Source organism: Bos grunniens, chromosome 26, assembly GCF_055505025.1.
Source record: "Bos grunniens cultivar Pamir isolate PY7600 chromosome 26, Bosgru_T2T1.0, whole genome shotgun sequence".
Lineage (NCBI taxonomy): Eukaryota > Metazoa > Chordata > Mammalia > Artiodactyla > Bovidae > Bos > Bos grunniens.
This window is the reverse complement of record NC_141190.1, coordinates 51,199,585-51,205,663: the sequence shown is the minus strand read 5'-3', so window position 1 is coordinate 51,205,663 and position 6,079 is coordinate 51,199,585. Positions and strand designations below refer to the sequence as shown.

Sequence of the window (6,079 nt, the reverse complement as noted above, 5' to 3'; positions counted from 1 at the left end):
CTGGCCGGGGCCACCTCCAGGGATCAGAGGATCCAGGAGGCAGAGCGCACACACTGACATGCAGTGCTGACCGGAGCTGCCCCTGGAACCTCACGGAAGGGGGTGCACACAGTGGACACGCACTAATGCCCAGATGCCCCCCGGAACCCGCCAGCAAGGGCTGGGAGAGCTGGATCAGAAATCCGGTCAGAGGGGAGGGGAGTGTCTTCAGGGCAGACCCAGAGGGAGGCTTGCCCGAGCAGGCCAGGAAAGCAGGCATGCGTGAGCCCTGGGACACCCCAGCCAACTCCTCCCGCCAGGACCCAGGGACAAGCCCCCTCCAGGGCGGCCGTGAGCCCTGGGACACCCCAGCCAAGTCCTCCCGCCAGGACCTGGGGACAAGCCCCCTTCAGGGCGGCCTGTTGAAGGGGTGGGGAAGGTGGGGAGGCCGCTTCCCTCCGACCAAGGCGCTGACTGGGCCCTTCCTCACCATGAGGGACATCACAGAGAGCTTCCTGTCTCATCTTCCTTTCAAGGGTTGCCTGTAATCAGCGCATCACACTGAGGCTGAGACAGGAGGACCAGGAACGCTCCGACCCTTTCAGCTGGGAGTCCCCAGAATCTCTCCTTGAGAAGCCCAGGTATTTCACTGCAGAGGTTACCTTAAGGGTGCCTGGATTCTGAGGGAAAGAGAGGTAGATGCGATGGCCATGGGCAGCGGGCATGCCGCCCGGGGGGGAAGCAGGCGGCCCTGCCAGGCCGGGCCCACCTCTCGGCCTTGTTCCCCAAGGGACGCACCGACCCGGTAATGACGCTGCGGCTCTTCCGCTCGAAGCCGCCGTGGCTCAGCCCTGACTTGGACAGGCAGGAGCACCAAGGGCTGGGGCTCAGGCAGCCCCTCGCCCAGAGCCAGGTGAGGCCCCCAGGGGAGACCCTCCCCCTCTGAGGTCCTCGAGAGCTGGCGCTGGGCTGAGGGGGGACCTGGAGGGAGCAGGGACTGTGGACCAGCAGACCCCAGGGACCCCAGGCAGAGTCCTTCCCGTCGACTCAGGCCACGGGCACTGTGGGGGCCGAGCGCCCGGGGGAGGGTCCCAGAGCCCAAGGCCACCGGGGGCTCTCTGTGCCCAGTGACCGCCCGGGGCGAAGGGAGACGCCGGCCACACGGCCCGAGTCCTCTGGTTTTAGGCCCTGACGAGGGTCTTGGGTTTTTCAGGCCGCTGGTTCCAAGAGCTGGGCTACACGACGCCCCTGGTAAGGATGCGTGAGCTTCGTGGGTGAGGACGGGGGTCCTGTGAGCCCAGGGGTGCGGTAGTTAAGGGGGCGGAGCCTGGCGGCAGTCGGCAGGGCACAGGGATCCCAAGGACCTGAGCCCTGCCCGGGACGCACCCCCACCTGCCTGGGCACCCGCACCCCCACCCGGCTGTCTCCAGCCCTGTGTGCCCAGCCCCTGGGAGGCCTTGGGCAGCCCCCAATGCGCCCCTGGATCTCCCCTCCGAGCTCCCCACCCTGTTCCACCCTGGTCCTCCTGGCGCCCCTGGGGCTGGCGGGACCCTCCCCAGTACTGTGTCCAGAGATGCAGCCGACTCTGAACAGGGCCTTGGAGCTCCCTGTGGACCCGTGAGAAGCCCGTTTTCTGCCTGTCGGCTCCTCCCAAAGCTGAAGACCTGTCCAGCCTCTGCAGGGCCGGCCCGGCCAGCTCCTCGGGACGTGAAGCTGGTGTGGGTTTCCCCTGCCCAGATGCGTCTCCTGGAACTGAGCCCTTCCAGCTCCATGCGTGACCTTTGGAGCATCAGAGGGGCAGGCTGTAAAAGTGTCCCAGCTCCAAGTCTGAGGAGGAGGGCGGGGGCGGCTGAGACCCCAGGGGACTTGGCCCTCCACACCTAAACACTAGCACCCTGTCCAGATCCTCTGGGGTCACCAGGCCCCACCACAGGAGCTGCGCTTTCCCCAAAGTCAGGGGAAGAGCAGGCCTGGGCCCCAGAACTGAGTGAGGGACCCGGTGGGCGGGGGCGATCCCGGGATCCAGAGGAGCCAGCCGGCCTGCAGCACTGTCTCCACCTGGACTGTTCCAGAGGGGCCTGTGCTGTCCACTCTCTGCTCTGCAAGCTCAACCCCCGTCACTGCCCAGTGGACGAAGAAGGTTCCCGAGAGCCTCCCTCACCAGACTCCAGCAGCCTCGCCTGCAGACCAGCTTCACTGAGCAGTCCGACCCGTGTCATCACCCCAGAAGCAGTGAAGGGCCCCCTGGACAGCCTGGGCGCCCACGGGACCCAGGAGATCACCTGCCTGGGAGTCCCAGCCGGGCCTCGGGAGCCTGGGCGCCCACGGGACCCAGGAGATCACCTGCCCGGGAGTCCCAGCCGGGCCTCGGGAGCCTGGGCATGAGCCGGCCGCTAGCACAACCCCGGCTTCCTGGGGTCCCACCCCCCACCTCCACCCAGAGCTGCGGCCAAACCCAGCCCAGCCAGGCCAGGGGCCCCGCGCCCAGGGAGTGGTCCTCCAGTCAACAGGACGGGCTTCCGGCCCCAGACTGGCCCAGGCATCCCTCACGAGAGCCACACAGCTCCCCTGCAGACCCTCGAGAGCCACACAGACGGCCAGCCCGCTTCCATGAGGGTGGATTCTGAACTGGGAAGAAATCCCTTCCTTTGATGAGGCGTGCCCCCACTTCTGCCCTCCACAGCAGGGAGGCTCCCGATGAGAGACCCTCCCCCACCGCCACCCCCGCCGCGGTCTCAGCCACGGGGACCTTCTCTGAGTCGCCCTGCGCCGTGGCCTCCAGGGGCCAGGAACCCTTCACAGGCTGCTTGGAACGGAGGAAACGTGGCCCGAGGGCTGGGGTCACTGCAGGGCGTGTTCACAGCTATTTTAAACTGAATGGCAGGTACTTTCTATAGAAGGAACAGGGGTTGACTCTTCTCTTGCTCCATGGTTTCTGCCACTAATGGTGAAATCTGTCTTCAAAAATCTAATAAAACTCAGTAATAAAGCTTTGGTAGATTATATATTTATAGCTTTCTGGGTTAGAACTCTTCAGAAGCTGGCTGGCCGGTTGGGTTTGTTACCAGCTACACAGTAACCTTTACGAGGCGTCCGTCACAGGAAGGGGCCAGGTTCTCACACCTCGGGCTGGACGCACCAAGCATTCCTGGGACCCGCTGTCTGTGGGGGGCTCACTTTAACCACACGCCATTACTCAGACACTCCTGTAGCCCCGAGTGCACTCCAGCACCTGGATCCAACCTCCAGGGCCCGGGGAGGGGTCTCGCGGGCCTTGGGGTCTGTGGGCACTCGTGCTGAGCAGGGTCGGCCAGTGCTGGAGTGGCTTCCTCAGGAGGTTGGGCTGGTCCCTGAGAGTCCCCAGCTGCCTGCCCTCCCTGGGGTCCCCTGGACGACCCCCCTGGCCTGACAGCACCAGCAGGGCAGGTGATGGGAGGCAGGTCCAGAATCAGCTCACGGCCACACTCACCCCCCAGGGGACACACGGACGTTTGCGGGAAGGAGGCAGTCAGCCTGGCGCCCTCTGCAGCCTGCGGGGCAGCTCAGAACAGGGGTACGCTCACCTACGGGCATGGGGGTCCAGGTGGTGCTGGGGATGGGCAGTCCTGCTTCCCCCACCTGCCCTCCCAGCAGGGCTCCCCGGCCCAGGGTCCTTGGCGGGGGACCCCAGACTCACAGGACGCCCGGGGCCTGCTCCTCAGCGGTCACAGCTCGGCGCTCTTCCTGCTGGTTCTCTGAGGTCCCGATGCCCCTTCTGTCCCCCCAGCTCCCTGCCGGGCACAGGGAGCCGGCCGAGCCCACACGCCCTTGGCCAGAGACCAGCAATGGACCGCTATTTCCAGAAATCTTAAATAGTCACAGCGTCCAACAGGAGTGAGGGCCTCCCGAAACCCCCTGGAGTTGCTCCTGACAGGGGTGACTGGCACCATCAGGAAGAAAGGCCTACACCCCCAAACCCAGTCCTGCAACAGCTTTTCAGAATGCTGCAAGAAGGACTGGATGATCTGGAGACGATCGAGCTGTTGAAGAGAACCTGGGCCCGGCTGGGCGAGGGTGGGGGACAGTCTGATCCCAAGAGACGACAGTGAGGCTCCCACGGCTTTTAGCCCTTTAGCCCGTCAGAGCACCTGGGCCTCTCAGGTGGAGGGAACCGGCTCCCGGCGGCAGGCAGCCAGGAGGACCTGACCTGGGGCTGCTCCAGGGCTGCTCAGGGAGCCCCTGCCCCCGCGCCCCCAGCCGCCTCGTTTTCAGCTCCTCACTGAAGTGCTGAGGCCTTAGATGTCGACGGCAGGACGACAGCGACAAGACGAGGGAAGAGACCTTCCCAGGGGACGTCTGTGGAACCAGCTTCATCTTCTCCTCTCCGCGCCACGGGGAGGACCAGCTGCTTGGAGACCGAGCCTGGCTCCCCGAGGTGTGGGAAGCCTTCCACAGAGGAGCCCTGAAGCGGGCAAAGGCTGATTTAAAGTGACTTTTGATTGTCACGAAGCCTTTTCGGATTTTGGTTTTGGAAGGCTGGGCCCCTGGGGACCACAGCTGCTGACACGTGGATTCACATCATCTGATCGATGTGCCAGCGGCGCCCCGAACCACAGCAGCGCTCGTCCCTCATCCTGCCACTGCCCCATCCACCCAGTCCACCCGGATCCTGGTCTACACTGCCTCATCCACCCAGTCCACCCGGATCCTGGTCTACACTGCCTCATCCACCCAGGTCCACCCGGATCCTGGTCTACACTGCCTCATCCACCCAGTCCACCCAGATCCTGGTCTACACTGCCCCATCCACCCAGTCCACCCGGATCCTGGTCTGCTCTGCCTCATCCACCCAGTCCACCCGGATCCTGGTCTACACTGCCTCATCCACCCAGTCCACCCGGATCCTGGTCTGCTCTGCCTCATCCACCCAGTCCACCCAGATCCTGGTCTACACTGCCTCATCCACCCCGGTCCACCCGGATCCTGGTCTACACTGCCTCATCCACCCAGTCCACCCGGATCCTGGTCTGCTCTGCCTCATCCACCCAGTCCACCCAGATCCTGGTCTACACTGCCTCATCCACCCCGGTCCACCCAGATCCTGGTCTACACTGCCTCATCCACCCAGTCCACCCGGATCCTGGTCTGCTCTGCCTCATCCACCCAGTCCACCCAGATCCTGGTCTACACTGCCTCATCCACCCCGGTCCACCCGGATCCTGGTCTACACTGCCTCATCCACCCAGGTCCACCCGGATCCTGGTCTACACTGCCTCATCCACCCAGTCCACCCGGATCCTGGTCTGCTCTGCCTCATCCACCTAGGTCCACCAGGATCCTGGTCTGCTCTGCCTCATCCACCCAAGTCCACCCGGATCCTGCTCTACACTGCCTCATCCACCCAGGTCCACCCGGATCCTGGTCTACACTGCCCCATCCACCCAGTCCACCCAGATCCTGGTCTGCTCTGCCTCATCCACCCAGGTCCACCCGGATCCTGGTCTACACTGCCCCATCCACCCAGTCCACCCGGATCCTGGTCTACACTGCCTCATCCACCCAAGTCCACCCGGATCCTGGTCTACACTGCCTCATCCACCCAGGTCCACCCGGATCCTGGTCTACACTGCCCCATCCACCCAGTCCACCCGGATCCTGGTCTGCTCTGCCTCATCCACCCAGGTCCACCCGGATCCTGGTCTACACTGCCCCATCCACCCAGTCCACCCGGATCCTGGTCTACACTGCCTCATCCACCCAAGTCCACCCGGATCCTGGTCTACACTGCCTCATCCACCCAGGTCCACCCGGATCCTGGTCTGCTCTGCCTGGTCCACCCAGTCCATGCGGATCCTGGTCTACACTGCCTCATCCACCCAGGTCCACCCGGATCCTGGTCTACACTGCCCCATCCACCCAGTCCACCCGGATCCTGGTCTACACTGCCTCATCCACCCAAGTCCACCCGGATCCTGGTCTACACTGCCTCATCCACCCAAGTCCACCCGGATCCTGGTCTGCTCTGCCTGGTCCACCCAGTCCACGCGGATCCTGGTCTACACTGCCTCATCCACCCCGGTCCACCCGGATCCTGGTCTACACTGCCCCATCCACCCAGTCC

The 6,079-nt window shown here is 64.5% G+C and overlaps 1 long non-coding RNA gene across 1 annotated transcript; it reads left to right on the top strand.

The window, feature by feature from the left end:
* The first annotated feature begins 769 nt into the window (after nt 1-769).
* LOC147344577 (uncharacterized) lies at nt 770-2,968 on the top strand. The gene is made up of 3 exons (XR_015155488.1): nt 770-892; nt 1,193-1,230; nt 2,052-2,968. It is a non-coding gene; the product is annotated as an uncharacterized LOC147344577 (long non-coding RNA).
* The last annotated feature ends 3,111 nt before the right edge of the window (nt 2,969-6,079 follow it).